Raw genomic sequence first — 26,674 nt, 5'->3', positions numbered from 1 at the left:
TAGAGCACTGGAAAAATCAATCAGCTACATTGTACAGTATATCATACATACAGAGGACCAAATGACAGCCTCAGTTGTATGGTGTAGAGGGGAACAATTGGCACTAGCTGCATGAAAATGGGACAGAGAATAAATATAGAGTGTACAGAAAAGATCAACACTGTACCTTCTCTAAAATAAGTCCTATCTGCTGCTCCACTGAATATTTAAAGCTACACAGAGTTTTAAGTATATGTCTAGACAAAGGGGTGTAGAGTAAGGAAGCAATTCCCATAGCTTCCCTTTGAAAACTGGTGTTTAAAATGTTGAAAAACTAATGGAAGTCAATGCAGCTATAAGTAGCTTTAACTGCCAGTTCACAGCTTTTGCCTCACTCATTGCTGAATGTGAGAAAAGCATTGTAGTGTTCTGCAGCAGACCAATGGATTACAACAGTGCCTAGCCAGCTGTGCTTCCAGGAGTGCAGCTCTGCAAGAAGTGAAGGGATAGAGACATCACGTAGAGGCCACGAGCTCCAAAATTATCTTTGATCCCTGGATTCCACACAATTAAGCAGTGGTCCCTGCTTCTTCACTTTCCCCATTAGTCCCCACCTTACTGGGACAGTCTTTTTTAACATAATTTTTCCTCCTCACTTGTTTTCCCATGGTTAGGGAGAAGATAATGTTGGATGCTGTTTTTTAAAGTCTTTAAAGTTTGTGATAATCTTCATCATGGCAAATCCCAAAGGGACATGGTCTCCTTACAAGTAGAGTGCTACCCAGTTTGATCTCTGGCATGCTGCTTAAGGTAGTGTGATTGTATATTAAGTTTTTATGCATCACTATCTTGTTGTACCACCAAAGCTTTTCGTGCCCATGCGATTGCCGGCCATGTAGCAGCATTTCATGGTACATATGCTTTGGAATTCATTGGTCCTCTATTCTGATAATATGTCCAGACCAAGAAAATAGCCAAAACTGAACCAGTGTAGATGGAAGCAGTTGATGGGTTGGGTTTAGAATATCCTCATTTCTGATCTTGCTGTGCCACATGGAGATGATGAGAATGAAAAGGTCAGTTCAGGGTTCTTCAGGCTTCCCAAGTGCCTTTGTTTCACTGCCATACAGCTGAGCTGATAGCACTGTGGTTGTGTAGATCTACAGCTTCATAACAAGCTTGATATCATAACATTCCCACAGAGGCCACTGAAAGGCCCAAAACATGGGAGCAGCTGCTGCTATGCAAGCATCTGCATCTTTCGAGCATCCTCCAGCACTGTCTATGACACTGTCCAAATATTTGACAGCTGCCACCTGTTCCCTGTCCCATCCAGACAGGCTAATACTGAGCTGGCTATAATCTGTAGCTGGAAGCTGTTTGATGGGAACAGTCAGGGACTTTGTTTTATCTAGATTAATAACCAGATCAATGTGTGTTGCTTCTTGCCAACCAGACCAGTCATCAGCTGTAGTGATTCACCAAACTGAGCCAATGTCATTGGCATATTCAAGATCTTGAAACTCGGCACCGCCGACAGTTGTCTCCTCAAGCCTATCCATCAACCACTGCTGATTGATTTTGACAGAACACAGTCGTCATGACCCATGGGCCTCAAACCTGAGTCCACAGGGGCTACAGGAGCAGCCATGCTGCAATCATCCATTTGACTGTCTGTTGACAACTGCTGACCCAGGACCCATGAAGCCTAGTCCCAGTTTGAGGCTCCGCCCCAATGTATTATTGTCAGGAGGCCCAGAGTAGAATATTGGTCCACTGGCCCTACTTAAGCCAGCAACCGGAACAGGAAGCTGTCGAACAACTAGGATCCATCTCTGGACTGTGTGCCTTGTGCTTCCCACTCCCCCAGCTTTACTTCCCAGGATCCTGATCTGGCTTGGCTCGGCTCTGGACCTCTGACTTGTGGTTCTGATCTCCAGTCTGTCTTCGGATTCTGACCTCCTGGTATCCTGACCCAGCTGATACCTGACTGTGGACTCTGGCTCCAACCACTTGGTGTAGCTTTCCACTTCCCAGCCCTGATAACAGACTTGCCAAACTCCTGTGGAGATAGGAAACCATGCCGTGGCATCTGCCATTAACTTGAATGCAGCCTTCCATTCCATTATAGAGCTTTTCTATCAATGACATTATCTTCCCAGGGATTCCAAACTGTCTCATTAGATCCCACAAACTTGCTTGATGTACTGAGTCAAAGGTCTAATGGAAGTCTATTCAAAGTATTTCACACAGCTTATTAAAATTAACCCTTCTTCTCAAAAAGATGTCTCAGGGTAAAGATCTGGTCAACAGTTGAATCTCGTCTACATCTGAAACTCTACAGTCGCTGTAGTGCTGCAGTATAGATGTTACCTACGCACATGGGAGGGATTCTTCTGTCAGTGTAGGTAATCCACGGACCTGAGAACAGTAGTGAGATCAATAGAAACATTCTTCTGTTGACCTAGCATTGTCTATATCAAGGGTCAGGTTGTCTCAACTACTTCACTCAGTAGATTTTTACACCCCTGAGCAACATAGTTGGCTTGACCTAAATTTTTAGTATAGACCAGGCCAAGGTCTAAGAACTTTTCTACAGGATTGATTAAAGGTATGAATTTAAAGTCAGGAGTTTAATGTGGTTTAACTAACTATGGGGGAAAAGTAGCCTTAATTCAGTTTAGCTTAATTCACTTTGGAAATTAATTAAACAAAACCAAATTAAGGCCATTTGAATTCTGAATAAGAATGTGCACATAAGGGTTTAATGCAGTTTAACAAATCCACTTTAAATTCACACTGTTAGTCAATTCAGAGTAATTGTAGTAGTAGTCAGAGTAATTTTCTTTATTGTGCCCTTTGGACGAGCCATAAAAATGCACTGAATATCCTGGCTTTTTCCATGAAGTGCATCATTGATTTGAGACATTAAACAGGGAAGTGAAGCCGTTTCCTGGGACCAGCAGAAGTATAATACTTCTGTTGTTGCTACATTCAGTCTTACTGCCCTTTTTTGAACAGAGGCCAAATAATCCCCTTCTTCCAGTCATAGGGGATGATATTAGTACACCAGATGGTCTGGAAGACCTATACGGCCACTGTACAAAAATATTCTCACCTTTCTTCAGCAATTTAGGTGTTACAAACCATGGTGCATTCACAAACTTCAGTTTATTGTATGCAATCCAGAATTCTTCTTGGTTAAAGGAAGATGGCTCTCTGGAAATTTCTGCCCTTCTTCAAATGGAATAGGGACTGCAAAGGATGGACAATTAGGACCATCTTGAAATGATCTTTCTATCAGTGCAACTAATCCGGCAGACTCTGGCTGATACTGCCATCCCAATTCTTTACTGGACAACCTGGTACCACCTTCCTCCACAAATACTGAAAAGTTGAATAGAGGGTGCAGAGATCAAACCTGATGTCTGGTCTTAACTGGATGCCTGAGCAAGCCACAAGGATTTCTTTATCTTTCTTACACAATGATATGATGATGTTCCAAAGTTGAACCCATTCAGCCATCATTTTTGCTCTCAACAAACATGTCTTGGGAGATGCAAAGTTTATAGTCACTCTTTTTATCTATTTTGGAGGGAAAAATAAAAAATCTGCTGTCTACACAGAAATTCATTTCCATTGTCGTTGCAAATTATGTAAATTAAAGAAAGTGTTCTTATTTTATTTTTGCTGGCATATGTGTTTACAGGAGTCTATTGCAACTCTTCATGCAAATACTGTATTTAAGCAGCTGACACTAGATTTAGTGCTTAAAAGCATAGAAGACAGGAAGGACCAAGATCTACCAATTCCCAGGGATGCCATGTAGTCACAGAATATTGATTACTTGGGATATTGCCAACTCATATTAATAGATGATTCCTGTTCATTGAAGTAAAAGTAGTGACACCATTCCCACTGCACCCAAAGATCCCAACTATTTCCTAAAGGAAAATAAGTTTTCCAGTCTCCAATCTGACCAATGAGATTCCTGTGAGCAATCTTGTGTTATCATTCTTAAGGATCTAATCGCATATTTTAAGATACTGATGATGTCTAAATAATTATTCATTGCACCAGAGAGTCAGCCCTATGACTCACTCAACACACAAACTCTTTAAATGAAGGCAGAACATGGACTTGTAATGCAAAGGGATAAACACAGTTTCTATTCCAGTAGTTAACCCAATCCAGCTGGAGGGACAAGAAGAAATGTTCAGGGAGCAGAAAAGCTGTACTGAGCATTATCCACCAGGCTCATTGCCCTTTGTTGTATTCCCCAACGCCCGATACCTATGTTGTAGGGCAGTGATTCTCAACCCTTCCAGAGGATTGTACCCCTCTCAGCTGTCTGATTTGTCTTGTGTACCCAAAGTCTTACCTCACTTTAAAACTATGTGCTTACAAAATCAGACAAAGATACGAAAGTATCACAGCACACTATTACTGAAAAATTGCTGACTTTCTCATTTTTAACATATAATTCTAAAATAAATCAATTGGAGTATAAACTATTGTACTTGCATTTCAGTGTATAGTATATAGAACAGAATAAGCAAGTCATGTATGACATTTTTGTTTGTACTGACTTCACTAGTGCTTTTTATGTAGCCTGTTGTAAAACTAGGCAAATATCTAGATGAGCTGATGTACTTCCTGGAAGACCATTGTGTACCCCCATATATATATGCCTGTTGAGAACCACTATTATAGAGTATTCCTTCACCAAGGCTCCATAGTCAAGATCAGGAAGCCAGGAGACATGGGAAACCTGCTTGCTTGAATTTAATAAGTACCAATGTAGGCTATGTACCAATATTACCCATCTTCATTTGCCCAGACCTCTCTGACTTGCATGAAATACAATCCACTCATATAAAGCTGAGCAACTGAGCTCTATACAAATGGAGTGTGGGGAGCATTTTGGAAGAGAAGTCACCCCTATCCCCCCACAAACTGTGACCTCAGTCCAGGACTGCAGTGCTACCCCTTCCCCATAATTTGGGGGCTGCTCTTCCCATGCCCTTTCACTCAAGCGGCCTTTGGCCCATCCCATTGCAGCCACGTGTCCCTGTCCATGTTAGGCCAGCATAGAGATCCTTTCCGGAACAAATGAGATATTCACAGGTCTTGTGCTTTTGCTCCACCCACAGTCTCCTTGCTCAGCCTCAATGCGCAGTGAAGTGTGGAGCTGTGTTTTGTGCTGCCCATCCACCCCTAAACTCAGTTTGCACAATAGCACCATGCAAAGAGAGCAATGCATGAATAAATTGATATTTTCATTCCAAATTAGGTAACTGAGAAGCAAATTGTTCTTGCACATTCAAAAAAGGACTCATTTGCATGTGCAATTTAGGTCTGTATATACGCCTGTAATTTTGCAAATACATTTTAGCAGCTTGTTCTAGCAAATATGGCCCTTAATGTGAGATTTTAAGGGAAATGTTCTCAGCTTGAAGTTCAGAGGATTTAAAAGTTATAGACTGTGTGCAAATTCCACACATTCCCCCCCCCATCATTTTAATTTTGCTGCTTTAACTCATTCATCTCAATGTTTCAGTGTATTGCCCCAGGTAATTTCTTTCCTCCGCTTCCTCATTGCTTTGGCAAGTGTTGCTCTCCTTGCTTTTGCCTTCATAATGTGTTATTTCTGACCTGTTGCTCATCTTTTATAACACTCTGGTTCCTAGCTCTACTATTCAAGTTGATATTGCAGCTGTGATTTCTATTTTTTTCTTTGCCCTTTTTGGCTCTGCCAGGCATTTCATTAGCAGACTCACAGAGAGTTTATACTGTATCTGCAGCTATAGAGTTTACTGGGATTTACTGAAACAACTGAACTACTAGGATATATCTACATCCATTTACTCTTAGAAATGCCTTCCCTTGAAAAATACAAAATAGTAGGTCATGCTCAGACCTGGTATAAGCATGCACAAATTCACTGAAGTTAGTGGAGATGTATCTACTTTCATCAGGTCTGAATTTGGCTCACTGTATATCAGGAAAAAAATGCTAATATTTTTTAATCCAGACACAGGCCTTGATCATGCAAGCTACACTGCATGAACAGAGACTTCCCTTCATGCAAAATGACTTGCAAATCAGGGCTTAGATATTGTTAAAATTAAGTATCATAAAGCCACAACCTGCCGAAATAATCTCTTAACAGGTTTGAGTCTGTTTATTTTAGTATATTTTGATACAAGATATTGTTTTGCACAACAATATTATTTCTATGCAAAGAATTTCAGCTGAGACAACTATACATTTTTTCCTTTTTGCCTTATGAAGTTTCTATTCCTATTTTATTCCTCCCTTTGCAGTCCCTCCTGCTCCCACCAAGCTTCATAACCACTTTCTTTTTGACTCCCCCACCCACAATGTTGCCTTTTAAGCTTACTGCAAATAATGAACTTCTGTGGCCTTCAACCTTTCTAATGTCTCTGCTTATTTCTGTAAGTTAGTTTTGGCTGTTAGGTTATATTATAATGTTCCAGGACAGATATTCTTTTTGTGATGACAGTAAATAAGATACACACAGACTTTTCTGTTTATTTTTTCAGCTGTTCATTTATAGTAAATTTTAATAAAAACTGTGAAAAAATTTTGTTCTGTGGGGGAGGCTTGACACAAAAGTAGAACAATAATGTGCCAAAAATGCATTGTTATGATCTTTCAGATGGGTACTGTCACTAGGAGTGGTCTGCACTTCAGTCAGTATGAACATGATAAAGTATGAACAGTACAGCTGCAAACTCCCTTTGGATAACACTGCAAAACATATGGAAAATGTTTCCTGACTTATGAAAAATAATATTGGGGCAGAGTATAGTAAAGGGATTGGGTCAAAAGGGTGAATAAAACATTAGCACAAACCGTAACTGCAATCTTGTAGTCATAAATTCCCTATTAATGAAATGTGCATGTAATTCTTAAAACTCTTCAGTGTTTTAAAAAAAGTATAGTGTTAATAAAGATGCAGTGACATACTTAGAAATGTCTATAGGAAATTATTCATTCATTATTTATTTGAAGAAATAATCGTGAATCTAAACATCCCTTTTGGAAAAATTCATGACTTAGTGCAGATCTGAAACTTTCTGGCCTGAGCCTATCTCTAATTTTGTTTGGTTTGCATGGCCCTGTTCTTTGGTTGCTTAACTGCACTTTGTTTAACTTTTATGATTCAGACCTTGTTCCTGCAAGTCCATGCACAATGCATAGCAGTTTATTCTAGGTCTTGCACTCCAGGGCAAGCGTGAGTAGAGGCCATGCAGGAGCACAATGCCCCCCCCCAGCCTCAGTCTCAAAGAACAGGAGGCATTGGCTGGGACCACTGGGGAAAGAAAACCCTTCACCTCTTTGTTGCCTTTGGCCATTGCTTTGTGTGGTTGTTTGATGGTAACACCCAGACCTGCTCATCTGGGCATAATGGTCTCGAGTCCTTGGATCTTTTGTTGTTCTGCCTACCTAGCATGACATTCTCTTGTTATTTCATTAGTTGTCCCTAGGAATTACTTGGTTTTCAGGTCCTGTGGATCCCCTTCTTAGGCTGAGGGGGGATCCTTTTGCGGGCTTCCGCCTGTCCACTCCCTGGATCCCAATAGGATGATATTCTCCTAACTATTTCTGTGTATCATCCATCATTGCATCACTAAGCTACAGAACACTATCCCACCTGAGAAGCAGAGTCTTCATTCTCTGGCCCATCAGTCCCACTGATTCCTGAAAGGGTGTATTATGATGATCTATCACCACCAGGTAGGGATTCCTGCCTATCTGTTTTACCTGTCCCATCAGTATCTTGGCTGTCTTTACTGCCAACTCTGCCTTTTCGGTGTTTTGTGGGTTCAAGGGAAGATGTATTACACTTAAATTGCCATTTGGTGCTGAATTTTGTGTCTTCTGCCACAGTGTACTGTGGCCGTTGTCTCAGAACAGCGTGTCATATATGCCATACATTGCAAAATGTGTCTTTAGTTTCCTGATCACTGTTCTTGCCCATGTCCTCAATATAGTTCACTGCTCAGAAACTGAAGTAGTAATCTATTGTGATCATCCAGTTCCTGTCAATGAAAGAGAACAGGTCTGTTCTGACCTTTTCCTACAGTGAAGTTGGGATTTCCTGAGGCTGTAAAGTCTCCTTCCATTGTTGATCAGTATGCTCTTTGCACATCTTGCACTTTTCTATGTATGCTCTCAACTGGACATTCATGCTTGGGCAGTAGATATACTCCCTGGTTCATCTTAACCATGCCACAGATGTGAAATGTGTTACTTATCTTTCTCTTAACATTCTCTCCTGTAAGATGGAATCAAATCATCCTATCAGAAATTAGGGAACCTTTTACAGCTCCAAAGTTACATATGGATGCCAGAAATCTCAACTCTGTCATATAAATATCCATTCCCTCTTCTGCTTTTTGGTTTTGGGTAAACATTCAGTCTCATTCTGTCTAGGGTTCACAGTTCTCAAACATTTTAATCAGCTCTTCTTGTGTTTTGGGCATTAATCCTGGCAACAATGTTTTACTCTCTCCCCACCAATGATCTAATGAAAGGCTTCATTTTTTTTTCATTGTTATCCTCCATGATCAGCTCTATTTATAGACTCAATTCCTGCTTCCACTGCTTCCATGCTTGTGCAAGGTTCTTTGTCTCTTGCTTGCTGTGGGTCTCACTAGACTGACCACTGACATGTTTCATGTACCATATGCTGGGTAACAACATGAAAGGACTCCATGTTCTAAAACTAAACTGGTTTCTTATTCAGAGAACTATTTACAAAGATGCAACAGCTACTGCTAGCACTGAAGTTGTGTGCATACAGATTAACTTCTTTCTGCCTCCTCCAAACTCTTCCCTCTTTCAAGCTGTGCTTCTTCCTTCATGTTCCATGTAAGTTGCTACCATCTCTGCACACATGCTATCCACTGTAGGATCAGAGCCAATTTGTTCAGCCCAGCACTCCTGAACAAAACACTGAACTAAAACACTGGTAGAGGTATAACAAAGAAGGCAATTTTGAAGTAGAAACATGCTAATTTCAAGTTTCAAAGGAATTAATTCCAAATAGTGACTAATACATTGTCTTGTTGCAGTGAAGGGCAAGGTGTGAAGAGGATCACCCATGCTGTTGGGAGTATCAATTCTTTGTGCATCATTTTTCCAAACCACTTTGTAAAACAAATTAATAACCATTAAATCACTTGATCCTACCAGAAATTTTTTTAAAAGTCAGAGAAATAGGAGTGCAATGGAAATAATAACTCTCCGTTTGAGTAAAGGCTTGGAAAGTTGTCCCCAAACAACTGCAGCCACATCACCTGAGGGAACTCTCCATAGGGTTGGAAAGTAGAGAAAGTTTTACTCTAAAACTAGAGTATTCAGGAATTTACATTAAAAATGTAAACAAAAATATAATATTATACATGGTCTTTCAAATAACTATGATTGAATTCCAATAATTGAACAATAGCAATAAAAAGCTACAGTATAAATTGTAGCAGTCCAGAATGTCATTTATCACAATTAATTATATTCTGAAAACTGATTATTGCTACACTGTGCTGTTTTAATGACTCGAGTGTACGCCAAACACAGGTGTGTATTCTGGAGATAATTATAGAAGTTAAACATGTAGGAAGACTAGCGTTAGGCTCCTCCTATGATGTTAGCTAGATAAGGGAGCCTATTGGACGAGGCATTATATAGCTGCCAGTAAAAACTTTATAGTTAAGGTTGAAGTAGCTATTCCAATAGAAACCTATTTTCAGTTATACCTTCCTATTATGATGATTGGCTCATTTTGTCTCAGTTCTCTCCCAAGTTTCTCATACTTGTACACAGTCCAAAGGTGTGGGTACATAGGTGCTGGAACTAGGGGCGCGGGGTACTGCTGCACCCCCTGGGTTGAAGTGGTTTCCATCATATACAGGGTTTACAGTTTGGTTCAATGGCTCTCAGCACCCCCACTATACAAATTGTTCCAGCATCCCTGTGTGTTTTCTTTCAGAAGTTTGAATATAATCTGTTCAGCCATTTTTGAAGGGGTGTTCATGGAAGACAAAAAAAATGCCTTCCACTTTAAAAGACAAACGTTGTTTGATGGTTTTTTGTAACTAGTTATCTCAAACACATCCTCTCTTTAAAGGAAACAGCGCACAAGTCTTTAATAAGGAATGTGATCTTTGCGAGGTTTGAAAAAAACAGTTGGTTTTAGAATAAAGGTAATTTTATATTGACCCTCTGAGTATGCATATTAACATAAAAAGAAAAAAATGACCCACAGTGAAGTCTGCTAATCTATATATGCATCCATCCAGAAATAGATTAAGAAACACCACTCAGCTTGGTTATCTGATTCCTCCTTCTTTACCTGGCCAGCTCTCCTGTCCCCTTTGCTATGTGATCCTCAAATAAAACTGGCCATTTTAATTTCATATGCTTTGAAGATCTGCACACAAGCATATACTAAGTCAGTTTAAGAATGTTTGAAATGGATATTTGAGTATTTGAAGAAAATATGAAATGGAGGGGGAGGGGACACTGGCACAGAAGTAAGGTTACTGAACCTGTCGGTCCCCTTCAAATGTCATCCAAAGAGGTAAGAGGAGTGTAGGGGCTTCAATGAGAACTATACATTTCAAAATACTCTTTATACAATAAGCATTAGAAGACAGACTAGCACATATAGGTATCAGGCTTCTATGCAGGTCAGCCTCCCAAAGAAGGGTCCATTAGTAGACCATATTGACAAAACAAGTGTCAAATGCACTGGCAAGTCATTGGAGAGGGGATAAAGGGTGAGGGGCATGCAAGAAGAAGCGGAATAAATAAATTCTAATGTACAAGGGAGACCAAACAAAAAAAATTTAGTGGGAATCCAATGGGCAAGCTCAGGACAGGCTCCAATTGATTAAAACAGTGCTCAGATATCAGCAGGAAGGAAGCTGAAAAAGCGGGTGGGGCTGTCCCCAAATCCTGACCTGTTTCCTGAATGAACCTAGAATATGCATGATCATATTCTTTTGGACTGGACTAGGACTCAGAAGATTTGGGTTCAATTCCAAGCTGCCACTGACTTCCCATATGATCTTGGGCAAGTTACTTCAACCCTGTGCCTTAGTTCCTCTTATGTGAAATAAGAATACTACTACTATTCTACCTCAGAATAAATTTATTAATGTTTGTGAGGTGCTCAGGTTCTACAGATTAGCACCATAGAAAAGTCTTTCAATAAAATTATGCATTTCTCCAAATGACCATGGTCATATAATCATGTTTTGTGCCAAACTAATGGCTATGGACCATTATGAAAGGGTAAGATCCTTTAAGTATTGTGTGATGAAGAGTTGAGGAAGTGTGTGCACAGAGTATGTTCACTCTATCCATCTAACAGCTGTTTGTCTGTTTTCATCACTGAAGGCACACATGCTGGGTGTAATGACAGCCTGCTCTATGATACCTGTGTCGTATCCTATTTGGAGAAGGAACAGCTGTTTGCACACAGCCCACAAGAACGTCTGAGCACAGATAGTATGGTAACAAATTTGGCTCTTCATCAGAAAGTCGTTTAATCTTGTTACTGTGCAAGTACAAAAAAAGATCACAATAGTGATAGCCTAGCCACTGGCTGTGTATTAATGTATATTTTATGATTTAAAAAAAGCAACTACATGCCACAAAATAAACAGGCTTATGCTTTTATCATTTCACTGTAATTAGTAAATCTGGCACAATGCTCCAAGATGGGAGCTATGGAGTTTTACCAGATTAGAAGCTGAGACCATTTACATCCGTCAGACTGTAAGAGGACAACACATAAAGGATGAAAACAAATGGTGTATGGATAGCTATTCTGTCTGGTTCCACCTTATAATGGCAACATCTGCCTGCAACAATATAGCTGGGATGCCCAGCAGCATCTGTGCACTAACCAGCTTAAATGTATTGATGTCCTGCACTTCCAAATTCAATTCTATTTTTTAATTGTTTAGGTGCAAGCTGTAGAGAGAAGTATAACATTAAATAGATCTGTTACTTTTACAGGTTCTCTTTCTCTACAAATCCCATTTGTTTTGACACTTGATGCTATATTTACTTGATGCTCCAGAGCAGAAGATCCAATAATTCTAAGAGGACCTAGCATTGAAAATTCAAGAGAGTTATAGAATATTATGGGTGAAGCTTTCTACATGTGGATATTTCCAAACAAGCAAAGCCTTCTCCCTTCTTTCTAGAGATAATTATATGTAGAACAGTGTGAATGATAAAGTTTTGCCTCACAATATTTCTGTGGAGGGATTCCTGGGCTTTTATTTTCCAAATGTTAATTTTACCAATAATGTGGTATTCATTAGCTTCTGCCTGCCTGTATTTCAATTAAGAAAATTCAAAGAAAGAGGCAGCAGCTGCTAAAAGCCAACCTTTATTTTTTTTAAGTATTAAAAAAGTTTTCCTTTCCTTAAAGGACCAGTGGAGCACTCTCCTACAGTTACAACACAGTCAAAGAACACAGAGTTCAAAAGCATTCTGAAAGGTTCTGGTGTTAGGGCGAGGATATTTGAGTCCTTGACTCCAGTCTTTATCCTTTTACAGGACCCAGGATTGCAAATGTAAGCCTCAAATGGCAATTAAAAATAGCATCCAACTGCATTCTTTAAGTATTTTTTGTCCCTGTTCTTTGTCTGCTATACACCTGCCATGGAAAATGTTTGTTATGAAAAGTACAGCAAGTTTGACAAATGATTTTTTGTTTAATAAGTGTTATCTATAGGTGACATACAATACAAGATGGAAGCCAACAGATTGCTCGTGTGCCATCTTGAGACTGATTATCCTGGGACAGAGTTTGTAAATCTCCTGTTTTCTGTGTCTATGTCTGCCAATTTCTCAAAGATCCTATGAAAAGAAACAAATTTAAAATACAGATGCATGTTTCTCTATCACAAAGTTGTACTTATCCTAGTTCTACTTGATTGATAGCTATTTTTCTTGATTTTTTCTGATTCAAAGAGAACAGCATTAGCCAAGATTCAATTTTTAAAGCAGTCTCTTTGCTAAAGGCTGAATTCATTTTTCTATCCTATCTGTCCACAGCCACATGTTATTACATCCTATGCGTAATTTATATCTGTATTTGTTGGATAGAGTCCAACCCTATTCCTTCACACGTGTGTGTGTGTGTGTGTGTGTGTGTGTGTGTGTGTGTATTTTAATCGAATCTATCTATCTAAAGAAAGAGAGATGTGTGATTTTCAGGTCCATACTTTTCTCAGAAAGCAATATGGGGAGGGATACCAGTCTCTAAGTGCTACTGCATTATGATCTAGTGACCCTGAAAATAGGGTCAGAAGGAGGTCTCACTGCTAACTGGAAAACTAATCAATATAATTCCACCACAGAGCTGGTGCACACCAAAATAATGTAGACCCCTCCCCCCGATAAAGTCTATGCTTCATTGTGGTGAATATAAATGTCAGATTTCAGCATTCAGGCAAAAGCAAAAAGAACCCTGACAGGTTCATGTCTTACAAGGCTAAGTGAAGTCATTAAGTTATAGCATGGCTCTGTATTTTTAACTTTACTTAGAAGCAATTTAATTGGTTACGTCAGAAGTTCTTGGCTTAATAATACTTAACTCCAAGGCAAGAAGTGCAAAATTATGGGTTTTCACATTAAAAAAAAACCACCTATACAAATAGAAAAACAAACAACTAAACTAAACAAATAAATATTAAAGAAAGAAGAAAAATTTATTTTATGCTTAGAATCTTACACAAAAATTATGAATGGTACTGTGCAGCCTAGGGAAACTCCACTATAGACCAGGGTTACATTTGATTCAGATCAGGTACTTTTACCAAGAGGGCGAGCATGACAAAGGGTAAAAGGGTCACTGGTGACTAATTTTCTGAAAACTAGCAGCTTGTGTAAGTAATAGAACATTTATTGCATTTCTCTCTCATCCCCGCAATGAGCTAGAAAATCCATAAGAATTCCCAGCACTAGCCTTTATTAAGGTATAGCCCTGGATTAGTTTAATGTCCAATTTAAAGTCACTGCCTGTACCTACTTTGCTTATCTTCCTTAAAGACCAGCCATTTCCCCCCCCCACGGTATTTCCCAGTTTAAGTTGCCAAAAATATATTTTTCCTTAATTAAAAGTGGATTTTCATTTGTGTTATATGCAGAACACTTGACTGTTTTATTACTGCATTAATACAGAGAGCACTTTTCCTTCACTGATGTATTAAAACATGATTACAGCTGGACAAGTACTGCAAAAATATTCAGAAATGGTCTTTTAAACACTAACAGGAAAAGACTCACAAATTCACATTGATGGTATTTGAAATGTTTTTTGCTCACTCTTCTTGTGAATATTCATAAGATTAGATTTTTTTTCTAATGAAAATTTGTCACAGAAATTAACGTTGTAGATGGCATATAAACCTTTAATAGCAGTTGCACAAACCCATACCCCAGGCCTGAGGACTGACACTGAGGCAGTTTAGCAGATGAGAGAAATAAAGAAGCGTGACCGTACCCTTCACAATGAAGGCCCTGCAAACACATTGGATTGTTTGTATGCAATGACTTGATTGTGGAGAATAGGTGGGATGGTGAAAGGAAACAGAGATCAACGATTTCAGTCAATGCACTTGGCAGCTGAACATACTGTTGTTGTACAAAAACATGGGGTATTTAATACACATAAGCACCACAAACAGTTACTCTGTGTGAATCGAACAACAGTACAAAATGTAAAGGCTGTTAAATAGTTAATAATTCTTCAGCTTTTCCTACTCCTGAAACAATTCCAGGACCAAATTCTTCCATTCAGTAACTTTACCAGATCATGACTGTCCACCAAAGTTATTTTCTTCTTAGTACCTATATCTGAACACAAGGACATTTATTCTTCATAGATTCATAGAATCATATAGATACTAAGGTCAGAAGGGACCATTATGATCATCTAGTCCAACCTCCTGCACAATGCAGGCCACAGAATCTCACCCACCCACTCCTGCGAAAAATCTCTCACCTATGTCTGAGCTATTGAAGTCCTCAAATCGTGGCTTAAAGACTTCAAGGAGCAGAGAATCCTCCAGCAAGTAACCCGTGACCCATGCCACAGAGGAAGGCGAAAAACCTCCAGGGTCTCTTCCAATCTGCCTTGGAGGAAAATTCCTTCCCGACCCCAAATATGGCGATCAGCTAAACCCTGAGCATATAGGCAAGATTCACCAGTCAGATACTACAGAAAATTCTTTCCTGGATAACTCAGATCCCACCCCATCTAACATCCCATCAGAAGCCATGAGGCCTATTTACCATGAATATTTAAAGATCAATTAATTACCAAAATCATGTTATCCCATCATACCATCTCCTCCATAAACTTATCGAGTTTAATCTTAAAGCCAGATAGATCTTTTGCCCCCACTGCTTCCCTTGGAAGACTATTCCAAAACTTCACTCCTCTGATAGTTAGAAACCTTCGTCTAATTTCAAGTCTAAACTTCCCATAAACAGTTTATATCCATTTGTTCTTGTGTCCACATTGGTACTGAGCTTAAATAATTCCTCTCCCTCTCCTGTATTTATCCCTCCGATATATTTGCAGAGAGCAATCATATCTCCCCTCAACCTTCTTTTAGTTAGGCTAAACAAGCCAAGCTCCTTGAGTCTCCTTTCATAAGAGAAGTTTTCCATTTCTCGGATCATCCTAGTAGCCCTTCTCTGTACCTGTTCCAGTTTGAATTCATACTCAGTGACATCTGAATTTGGGATTTATCCCAGGACCAATCACCTGTTGAAACCCTTCTGATCATATAGACTCCAAAGTGAGAGTGAAGCTCATGGGAGCTATCATCAATATTGAGAAAAGCAATCCAATTCTAATACAGTATCTTGGGGTAATGAGTGACATGATTTAGAGGGATATCTAACCTCTCAGTAACCAGATCCTCCAAGATCCTTCACGTAATCCATTAGAATGTCTTGCTCAGGCAAGACAACTAGGATAAGAATCCTTGGAAGAATCCTACTGACTTCAATGAATGCTGTATGAGACCAGTTGCTGAACATACTGGTCTCCTACATAGAGAGTTTCTCCACTCAGCAAGATGGTACATTAGGGATTTAGCATTCTTAGATTCTTTAGATTCTTGTCTATGTGGCCCAAATCATGACTCATACATGGAAACCTTCATCCATAAACGAAGGAAGATATTGTTGTCCCTTTGAAATTTGACAGAATGGGAAAATTGCTTCACAGATTGGAAGATACTGACATCAGTTGCCCACAGGATGGGATAAGGAGCAACACCTCAGCCCACATTCCAGACAGGGCACATGTTCTGACAGAAAAAGGTGAAGCAGCATACATTTCCTTTAATTAAGAGATGTATACCACTTGGCCCTATAAGAAATATACTCCTCATTAAAGACATTACAATATTGTTGATAACATCATAAGGTAGTACAAGAACTGACAGGGAGAAATCTAGAGAGAGTTTTTTGTTTGTGTTTTGTTTTTAAAACCAAGCAGCCCTTACATTGTTCAAGTAGTTGAAAAATCCATACTATTCCTGTGGGCAATGTACTTCAAGGAGACCAAAATGATAAAACCTGATTGGGTAAGCAGCAAAACCATTCACTAGGAGAAATGGTCTCCGAACTCCAAAGAATTCCCAAATGATAGTGTCACTGCTCAGGTTCTCTCAGGTAGACTTATTTACATCCTTAGGGAATAACCCTTCCTCCCTCTCACCCCTGCAATCCCATCTTCCAGGAAAAGAAATTAAAACCATCAGCAATAGACAGACACCTTTTCAATATTGGTTAAAATACCAATTCTTCTATACATTGCCTTCTATATGCCTCTCTTTCCAAGGGTAATTCAGAAAAATCAGGGGAATCAATGCAAAGAGGATGATCTGTTTGGTGGCAGCCCAGTCCTCCAGAATGGCCCAGCCAATCTGAGCCTCAATGCCTGAATGGGAACTCATGTGGCAAGATTAACCTCACCCTAATTGTCTAAATAAAAAAGTTATGAAGGGCCCATTTCAGAACCTGAGCAAGATTCTGCCACTAGTACAAAGAAAGAGGGTCTAAGCTCAGGGTGCACAACCTACATTCTGACAATTCTAGGATGACTGTGACTGAGATGGCATCTGTCAGAGCCTTTCATCCTGCACACTGAGAATCCAAATATTAATATATGAAGCCTGTTCTCTTTACCTTTTGGTGAACAGCTTCCTGAAAGCTTCTAAAAATATCAACCTACCTCCATTATATAAATCTCCCTTATGGTGAATCTAAATCTAGTCCTCCAACTATCACGCAGGAACCCTTTGAGACACTGTCAGAATCCGTCTACATTTTAGAACTCAAAGTGATGTTCTTGACGATGATGGTTTTCAGGAGAAGAGGACTAGAAATGTCAGCTGTTTTATCACACTCCAGTACTGACGTGACTGAAAGATAAAATTATCTCCTAGACCGCTCATTGATTTCATCCCAAAGTTCAATTTATTCTTTTACAGAAGACAGAATATAGTGCTCCTCTCCTTATTACATCCCAAACATAAGAAGGAAAGTACTAAGCTTGATTTCAAGAGTTAAATATATAAAGAATGAAATTTTCAGAAAATCAATTTCTCTTATTAACACACCCACAAGACATTCACCAGACACAATCTCCATCTCACCCAGACCGGCACAGCTAGACATTCCATGATAGAGTCCCTCCCTATTTCCAGCAGAGCCTCTCTCTTACTCACTCCTTTCCTTGCAAGCAGATTTCTTGTTGCATTCCAGACATGATTGTTCTATTTTATTCTGTATAGGTTTCAATGCCACACATCACCATAGTATCTGTGTGCTTTCCAGTAATGCATTAAGTAACGTAACTACACATCTGTCACATGTTTGTTCTCTCATCCTCTCCCCAAAAGGTGAGACGCACGTGCTATGGAGTAACTTTTTTTTGGTAGTTTAGTTAGTTTGTTTGTTTTTTAAATAAATATACCCGTTGCTGTGTGTTTCTATTAGAGAAGGCAAGATTAAAGAAATATGCCTTGCACTTGGTGCAGAAAATGGTATGGTTTGTGATAGTCCTTAGTTTCTGGGGGAGTTCATTCCACAGTCTTGGACCATCCCCACATAAAGTTCTGTCTCTTCCACAGATAAGCTTTATTCTTAACAGAGAGAGTTCTTTTTGCGGATACAGACTAACACGGCTGCTACTCTGAAACCAGAGAGTTCCACTGTGGCAGAGGAATATTTGAACATACCCTCACTGGAGAAAGACTTTTTTTCTACCTGACAATTTCTCTGCTCTATGCCAATATGTCCCAAGATATAGACTCATGCAGTGTGCTTTTTGATTTGTTTATATGTTGAGGTACTTCAGAGTGCGGAAGAAGGCAGGTTCCTATCTGGAGTACCCATGATACTCTTGTAGCTGTAAAGTTTTTGTTCCTTTTTAAAATGTTGCATCTTTCTGAAACTTTCCTTTTCTGTTTATAAATAATTTTGAATTTTGAAAGACTTTCTGGAACTTTGACATGTGGGCAGGCCACTTGTCACCAGCCTTCCTGTGGTTGACTATTCTTGCTGTCTGTGCATACACTGCCCAGTGATCAGTGGACATAGTGTGCTGGAGAAGAGAAATAGGTATAAAGGACAAAATTTTCTTCTTATAATTTAAATCCCTGATATAATTGTGGCTATATCCAGCTCATAATTCACTCTTATGATATCATACCCAGGAATCATAGCTTGGTTTTCAGGAAGCTGTGTTTAATGTGAAAAAGTTTTCCTGTTTTGCCTAGCTATTAGACAGGATTAATGCATTACATGTATAGCTTTACCAAAATTAAACATTTAAACATATCTGAAAGAGTGTATTGTAACTCATGGATTCCTGATTTACTGAACGAATATTTCCAGGCAGAAATCCTGTGAGAAATATACATCCATAAACACACACATTTAATGAAAGCATTTATACTCTTGTATGAGCCTGGGTTACTGAATATTTAACTACACACAATTTAAACCAAAATGGAAGAGACTGTTAAAAATCAAATGCATAGCTATTTAAGAAAATTGACTTTGCTGATTTGGTGACTTGAGAGGAGAAACGGAAATATGTATCCAGGTACTTCTTACCTATGGCCAAAGAAACACAAGAAGAAAGGCAGCATATTTTACAACTACCAATATGACTGGTTCCCTAAAGTTGATATGAAAACCTGTCAATGACACCAATGAGTCAAAAACAGAGGACTTCATGTGAGATAAAGACCTAGAAATAAAAAATATTTGCAAGGCCAGGCCTAGCTTGGATTTTCAGAAGTGCTGAAATAAGCAGAAGCTGTAGTTGTTCAACACCATTAAGTCAGGCTAAGATTTTTCAGAAGCGACTAGCAAACTTGAGTTCCCATTATGAGGCTCTTTAAGTAGCCCATCTTTTCAGGAAGAGGCTGCTTAGCCATTTCTGAGAATCAGATCTCTTTACGGTTACCCAAAATCCATTATTCAAAAAGAGGTCAGAAATGAGAATTTGGCTAGGTAATAAAAGAATCTGGAATTTACTTAGATATAATCCCTAGGAAAAAATACCAGGTGGGTACAATCCTCAAGAATCAAAAGAGAAGGTAAGGAAAATAAGATGGTAGATGGAATTTAACATGGGTTGATGATGAACCAAGATCGTTTTGGAAGGGAGAAGAAAACTAGCAGAAACAGGAGTATTCAAGTACCAGATACAATCTGGGGCACATTAAGTAGAAGAAATAAATTAAACAATAGCTTTATACGCATGGTTCAGCACTGTGCTTCCCTGCATAATATGTGAAAAGAGAGTAATTTTTGACTGAGTTTTAAGTTTCAAATGTACATGCCAGAAAACAAAGAAGCCCGATTCTCTACAGTACACTGTTGTAAATCTGAAATAACCTACCTCAAATCAAAGGTTACAATAGTGTAAAGCTTGTACATGAGCAGATTCAGGCCCATACAGAAGATCCAGAGAGCACCTAAATCTTAATCACAATCCCGTTAGAAGTGTACTAGGAGCCAATATTAGTGATTTTAAAAATTTTTTAACATTCACAAAGTGTCTATGAAAAATGAAAAATCATGGGGGAAAAAAAAGGATACCACAAGGAAATAGCAAATGCTATAAGGAAAATTAATGTACTCTCTTATGTTTAAGAGAATGTCATCTACAGTAACTGTAATACATACAAGTAGTACAAACAGAGACCAATGCAAATGAACAAGGAAATGCAAAATATAATTAATGCTAAAGAGGGCATTTGTATAATGTATAAAGCAGCAGAGTGGCAGGTTGACAGACTAAGACCGTAATTTTGCAACCTGCTCCACACAATCAAACCTCTCCACCTGCAAAGAGCAACTTGCAAAATTGGATCCTAAAAAATTAAGGGTGAAATCCTGGCCTATTGAACTCAATAGCAAAATTCCCATTGACTTCAGTGGAGCCAGGATTTTACTCTTAGAGTGAAGAAAAAAAAACAAAAACAAAAAAAGTTTAGAAATGAAAGATGCCCAAGAGATTAAGATGCACAAGATTTTTTTCAAGTATTTGAGGAGCAAAAGGTCGCCAAGGACATTGTGAGGCCCCTAACAGATTGACAACAAGACTAATTTATTGACTGATGATTTAGACATCACTTAAGAATTAAATGAATTCTTTATATCACAAAGAAGGACGGATGATAGATGCCAGAAACAGATTTATTTCCCCAAGGAGGAAGAAATACTATAGGAAATCAATATATGTCAGAAACAGGTGATCAAAAAATTTGAATGTTTATATTCTCAAAAAAGAAATAATTGTTCCTAGTAAATCTGATCCTCCTCTTCCTCCCACCCACTGATCCCAAGAAGAAACTAAACTTGACAAAATATGTTGTGGACTTAATTTTCCTGGAATTTGAGAGATAGAGGAATCAACACAAAAGAAGTTCACTAAACTTCAGATTCAGGTGGACAGATTAGGAGTATGGGCAGATAAGTGAAATTTCCAATTAATTGTCAAGAAATGTAAATTTAAACATAAAAAAAACTAAATTGCATCCTTTTCTTCGTCCCTCACTACTTGCTGCCTGGTTCCAGCAGAATCTGAAAGCACAAGTGGCAGATTACCACAAAAAAGAGCATTCTCAGGCTATTTCACAGCTTGATAGACGGCATGACTTACTGCACTAGAAATTAAGTTTGCATGGACCTTGCAGGTCACACAAACAGGACCTCACCCGGCCAGTTTCCAGAGGGGGTTGGACCTGTGTCAATCTCTGCTAGTTTGGAATTCAAACTTTCAAAACACACAAACATTTTACCTTCAAAGAATCTCCTCCCAAATCAAGGGGCCAGTACTACATTCACTAGTCTTCTTGAAGTGGGGGTGACCATTTCTGTTCCCAAACCTATTGTGGACTTTATGCAGGGCAGGGTGGGGAGAAAAGAGGGGAAACAGTGTGTGTACTTCACAAAAACACAAGAGAGGGGAATGAAAAAAGAAAAAAAGAAAAGAAAAGTAAAGAAACCAATCACCATCTCTAGTAGTGCCATACTAAGCAGTGAAGTCTAACAGCTGTGGGTGCTTCAAACTTAGTTGGGCCAGAGGTACTACTAAGCCAGGTGGCACACAGGTTAAGGTACTCAAGCAGAAGTCCCTCACTGGATGCAGGGTGGAAAGACTGCAGGGCAGCCACTCTCCAGCTACAATAACTACATTACAAACAGCGTTTCCCAGATGTGCACCTCCTGCAGTGCATCAGAGCAGGGCTTCCTCCTGCACATCTTACAAGGCCTGGCTGTCAACAGGTAATCAGATATCATATTGATGGGCAAGGTATACAAATCTAGACTGCTATTCAGACAGAGCCCTTTCTCCAACTCCAGCTGTGCGTACTAATTTGCAGCAACATATTTCACACCATCTTTCACTCCATCACTAAACGAGCCCACCCCACCCCCCCACAGAGTAAATCTTTCTTTAGCTGCATGGTTTACATGCTAGTGAAAAAAAAAATCTCACTATGAGGTTTTTCAAAGGCTCATAATTCAATCAAGCCAAAACCAGCTCTCTCCAGAGCCAGAAAAGGCACTTCTCTGTCAGGGGTGCTTCTATGCCAAATTTCAGTTTTTTGTCCCCAGCTATTGAGGATGTAGAGCTGCTCAAGAAAGTTCACAAGAATTTTTTTATAATGGGAAAAGTTCCTTCCTTACCACCTGCTGACCCTCTTCAGACTCAATAATGGCAGAAACACAGTTGTTCAAACTTAAAAGCTTTTGAGCAAGGACCAAATTTAGCCAGTGAAGTAAAGTTTCAAAAATTTAAGAATAATTGAAGTTTAGAATAAAAAGCATTGTCCATCTTTAACTAGACGTATCACACTCACTGTTGTTACCAGAGTTATATTGTGGTGTTTAGCCACAGCCTGCCACTAGCTGCACCCGCATACGAGTTGCCAACCCAAGAGTGCCTTCTGCTACACCCTTTGAAAGCCTGCACACCTATATATACACACAAGACAGCTGCTAGACAATGGGGAGGAAAAGCAAGATGCTATCTGGCTCCTTTCTCTCCCTTTTGGGGCCCTTAGGGGTTCTAAGGAAGCACAAGAACTGGGAAGATGCCTGACTATTGCACAGGGATTGCAAAGACGAGGGTGGGTGGAATGCGTCTTGCATGGTCTCTCAGTTGAATCAATGCAGGGCTAGGAATAATCTGACTCTTAGATGCTAGGATAGACATAGGTGAGTTTCTTCACATTCCCGCTCAAAGTTTCTTATGCTTCTTTTAGGTTTGGACTATTCTACATCTTCTATCACATAAATTGAGGTAAGGGTAGCTGAATATAAAAAAGTGTCCGGTACCTATGCCAGGCTATGCTTCTTTGTTATTTGTTTTAATAGCACTGCAAACTTTGTCTGGTGGCAGATACTCCAATTTTTTTAAACTATTTCTGTGAAAATCAAAAGACAAAAATCCAGTGCTAGCAGCTTCCTCTTCATTTAAACTGACCTTCATTTAAACTGTTTGCTGCTGACCCAGACAGCTGGCATCAGTGACATTGGCAATGGGGGGCATTTGGATTTATTCCAGAGTCAAATCCTCTGATCAGGAATGTCACTAATAGCAATAATAGTGCACTGGTTTCCCACATAGTCAGTCCTATACCAACATTTTTCTACAATAGCTGTGTCGTGAGATCTTCAGTTCAAAGTCTGAAAAGCAAATTTTTTTCAAGCCCAGCTCATACTTGCTTTACATCTTGTGCAGTCATTTACACCATTGCAAAGTGGTGTAAATGACAGCTCAGGGCTTGATTCTACAAGGTGCTGAGCACTCTGGCTCTACTACAGTAAAACACCTAAGCATATGCCAAACTTTAAGCATGTAAGCAGTCTCTGTGGTACTTAGTGCTTATTATCCTGTAGGAACTACTGGCACTCTGCAGAAATCCTCTCTTCAGCTGCACATGTTCTTAACTTTGCCAGAATGTGTTCTCTACTGCTGTTTATCCACTCACAAATGAACATGTTTAAAATGATATTGACCACAAAAACTAAAATTGCTAAAATAAGAAATGATACATACTGTGACGGGGCAAGGCCAGATGGCTATGGAAGAGTAGTCCTTTTGGGATCCAGGAAGTAGGCGGGCGAAGCCCGTCCACCGCTAAAGGATCCCCCCCAGCCTAGAAGGGGGATCCACAGGACCTAGATTCCAATTAATTTCAGGGGACAATTAATGAAATAACAGGGACAGGAGTGTGGTCAAAGGGTCAAATGAAGGGAACCGGATGAGGACACCGAGCAGAGAACTTCGGACAGCGCCCACTGCTCCTCAAAGGCGTCAAGAGAGTCAGAGGACGCCGCCCAGAGGAACTCTGCCCGGATGCGTGAATGGACCGAGGATCGGAAATAGGCCCCACAGTCACAGGAAACTCCATTGGCCAACCTCCTCATTCTGGTTTTATAGACTCGCCTGCCGCCAGTCCCCTACCACCAATCCAGAGCTCCGGACCCAGTTGACCCGCGCAGAGGAGGCTGCCAAATAGATGGCCTGGCAAGCCTCCACCCGCACCAAGTCGCCCGGGTCCTGGACCATGAGGAGAACGTCATCAGCATACGCCGACAGGACCAGCCGCAGCTCCGGCTCCCGCAGCACCAACCCTGTCAACCTCCTTCGGAGGAGACAGAGGAAGGGCTCGATCGCCAGAGCGTACAGCTGGCCCGAGAGGGGGCACCCCGCCGTACTCCGAAGCTGACCGGTTCGGTCAGGGTCCAGTTGAGCCTGACCAAACACTCTGCGGAGGCGTACTGCGCCTGGAGAAAACCCACAAACTGGGGTCCAAAGCCAAACGCTTGCAGAGTGCTCAGGAGATACCCGTGATCCACCCTGTCGAACGCCTTCTCCTGATCTAAGGACAGGAGGGCGAACGACAGACCATCCTTACACCCGAGTTACAAAAGGTCCCGGACCAGATATAGGTTGTCGAAAATGCTACGACCCGGGACGGTGTAGGTCTGATCTGGGTGGACCACGTCCGCCAGCACGGACCCTAGCCGCAGCAAGATTGCTTTTGCCACAACTTTGTAGTCCGTGCTGAGGAGCGAGACGGGACACCAATTTCGTAAATCGCGGAGGTCCCTCTTCTTCAGCAATAAGGCCAGCATGGCTTGCCTGCATGAAAGAGGGAGGACCCCGCTCTGCAAAGATTCGGCCCAGACGGTGACTAGGGCCAAGGACGTCCCAGAACACGCTGTAGAACTTCACGGTCAGCCCATCCATGCCCGAAGATTTATTGGTAGGCATGCGACGGAGGGCTTCCGAGAACTTGGCCAGAGTTACAGGCAGCTCTAGCCGCTCTCGGTCGCCCACGCTGACCATCGGGAGCTCCTCCCAAAGCACTCTGCATGCGTTAGGATCGGTCGGATCCGGAGAGAAAAGACTTGTGTAGAAGGCTCTCGCCCTCCTGCACATCTCCACCGGATCTGTGGGGGGGGGTGCCATCTTCTCCCAGTAGGCAGATATGTTTCTTAGCCCCCCTCTTTTTCTCCAGGGCATAGAAGAAGCGGGAGCCGCGATCCATCTCCCGAAGGAGACAGATGCGGGATTGAACAAAGGCACCCCGGGCCGGATGGTCCTCGAGGGTCCGGAGTTCCTCCCGCTTCTCCTGGCACGCTCCACAGAGGGGTGGATCCTTGGGGCTGGTGGCCAGACGCCTCTCCAGCTCTAAGACCTCCCGTTCCAACTGCTCTATCACCGCATCCCTCCGTCGGCTGGCGCCCCAGGTGTTGTCATGGCAGAAGAGCCGGGCACGCACCTTCCCTAGGTCCCACCACCTCCACGCTGAGGGAAAGGCACGCCGCTGCCCTCACCAGGCCAGTTAGAACTCCCAGAAGGACACCACGAAGCCCGCATCCTCCAGCAAGCTGTTGTTAAAATGCCAGTAGGCCGGCCCCGGCCTCTCTGCGCAGAGGGAGGCTGTCACGGTGGCTATATGATGGTCAGAAAATGGGGCCGACCGGATGCTGGAGGAGTGGGCTCGTGAAAGATGAAAGCGTGATAAATAAATGCGGTCCAACCGGCACTGGCACGACCGATGGGCCTCCACCCGGACAAAGGTGAACGTGGAAGTGTCATCCGGGGTGGTGGTCGCACCAGACGTCCACCAGGGAGTGGTGTTTGACTATCTCCTGGAGGACGGCGGCGGTGGCCGGGCTCTGCTCGGTCCCCGAGCGGTCCCGCTCCTCCAGGGTGATGTTAAAGACCCTCCCAGGACCAGGCACTCATGAGGATCCAAGGTGCTGAGGAAGGCGGACGCCTGCTGATAGAATTGCAGCCGCTCCGGGCTCGCTGCTGGGGCATAGATGTTGACGAGGTTGACTACGAGCCCCCCCATGCGGGCCTGTAGGTGCAGCAGGCGGCCTGGCACAGCCTCAGCGACCCCCAGCACCTCGGGCCGTAGGTTGGGGGAGAACAGGGTCGCCACTCCAGCCGTATGAACTTGAGGTGGCTAAAGTAGACCCTGTCCCCCCAATCCAGTCGCCAGCTGTCTTCGGCGGTCGGATCTGTATGGGTCTCCTGCAGGAAAAATCACAGAGTACCTCCCCTCCTGAAGGAAGGAGAGCACCTGGGACCTGCGGAGACCCATCCTACAGCCGCGGGTGTTCAATGTTACGATGGTAAAGGGTGCCATGAGGAGGGCTGGGGGGGATCCTCGCTGGCAGGGATGCTCGCGGCTCCCGACGGGCCACGCAGCAGTCCGTGAGCCACCCCGTAGATAAGGAGTCACGGAAGAGGCGGACCCGTTGGTAGGCCGCAGCGCCCTGCCTCCCGGTCCTTTTACCCTCCCCCATGAGGGCCCTTGCAGCCCGGAGGATTTGATTAAAGTCCCCCCATCGCTGGAGAGCAAGCTGGACTTTGTTGCGGGAGCCATGGACGTCTTCTAGAAACTCCCGCAACTCCTCTTGCAGTGCATGGGGGGCTGGGGTTACCGTCTGGTTCCCGACGGGGCCCTTGGTACAGCCCCGTGGCCCACCGAGATGGGCAGACAGGGTGCGGACCCCCGACAGGGCTCCTGATAGGTTTGCCTGAATGCTGGGGCAATAGGGGGCGGCGGAGGGAGGA

This window comes from Dermochelys coriacea, chromosome 4 (genome assembly GCF_009764565.3).
Source record: "Dermochelys coriacea isolate rDerCor1 chromosome 4, rDerCor1.pri.v4, whole genome shotgun sequence".
In the NCBI taxonomy this organism is placed as follows: domain Eukaryota; kingdom Metazoa; phylum Chordata; order Testudines; family Dermochelyidae; genus Dermochelys; species Dermochelys coriacea.
The sequence above is the reverse complement of the archived record's forward strand: the minus strand, read 5'-3'. Positions refer to the sequence as shown.